Source organism: Oreochromis niloticus, linkage group LG10 (genome assembly GCF_001858045.2).
Source record: "Oreochromis niloticus isolate F11D_XX linkage group LG10, O_niloticus_UMD_NMBU, whole genome shotgun sequence".
NCBI classification, from domain to species: Eukaryota; Metazoa; Chordata; class Actinopteri; order Cichliformes; family Cichlidae; genus Oreochromis; species Oreochromis niloticus.
Genome location: NC_031975.2, coordinates 16,321,837 through 16,323,104, shown reverse-complemented (window position 1 = coordinate 16,323,104; position 1,268 = coordinate 16,321,837).

Genomic DNA, 1,268 nt, shown 5'->3' with positions numbered 1-1,268 from the left:
GTTACTTTACTGATTACTTATTTTCAAAAGTAATTAGTTACTTTGCTATTTAGTTACTTTAAAAAAAATGTAATAAAGTAATAGATCTTTCAGCCCAATTCTATTTTTTCTGCATAATCCAGGGGTGTCCAAACTTTTTTCACTGAGGGCCACATACATAAAAATATAGGAGGGGCTGGGCCACTTACTAGAAATTAGGTATATAACCTTAACTGTAGCGCATTAAAGTTAGAAAAATCACTTAAAAGTAGTCAAATGTGTTATATTGTTGAATATAATTAAAGACAAAACTGCCTTCATCACAGCTTTCCATAAATGGATCTTTGTTGATTTATTCAGAAAAAGCTTTGGTAGCTCATTCTCAGAACAGCAGCAGATTTCTTCTTGGACAGAAGATTTACAGCACAGAGAAAAAACAATAAAGGGGAAAATGGGACGGGTACATTTCAAGCTTGTTATTTAAGTTCTTAGGCTTAGCAACACACCTATTAACGTTCGTTTGAAACGGTTATCAACATTAACAGACTGAACTGGACTTAATAACAGGAGTGCATATAATTTTAGTAAATTATTCTGGTGAGTATCAGCTGCGCTGGGTATGTAAATCGGGCCATCCAGCTGCGGTGCTGATCGTACACCACTCGTGCCAAAAATCCGGACAAATGTCACTTGATCAAGGAGCAGATCTGCATCAGATGAGATCAACTGACTTTGCGTGTGCGTGCACTGTGCACAGCGGTGTGTACTCTGTGTGTTAACAAGAAAAACGCATATAAGAAAGTGGTGCGCAAAAGCAGGCTAGTGACAGAATTGATGCGCATTATTGATATTTGAAGCATGTGTACCTGCACATGCATGCATATTAACACACGGGTACTGTGGAATATATTTTTTACTCACTCAAAGTGCTCGTGCTCTCCCTGCAAAAAAATTAGCAGCTGTGCGGTGTCTGTGGCAACGGTGCTCGGATCGCATGCGATTGAGTAAAAATCAAAAGCACAGCTTTATCAGACAGTTGCAGTTTAATGTTGGCTGACAGTCTTCAGTGCGTCGCATAGCTGTATTTCTGGACATGCTGACGTTGTTGAAGTCCTGCACTTTTTCAGGGCACATTATTTTGGTGACTTTAACGAAGCAGCGTTTTATGAGGTCTCCATCTGAAAAAGGCTTGCCATGTCTTGCGATGAGTTGGGCGACCTCATAGCTGCTATTGTAGCCTTTTCCTGGACAATTTGAGCTCGAAAAAAATACTGTTGCTGACCCTGCAG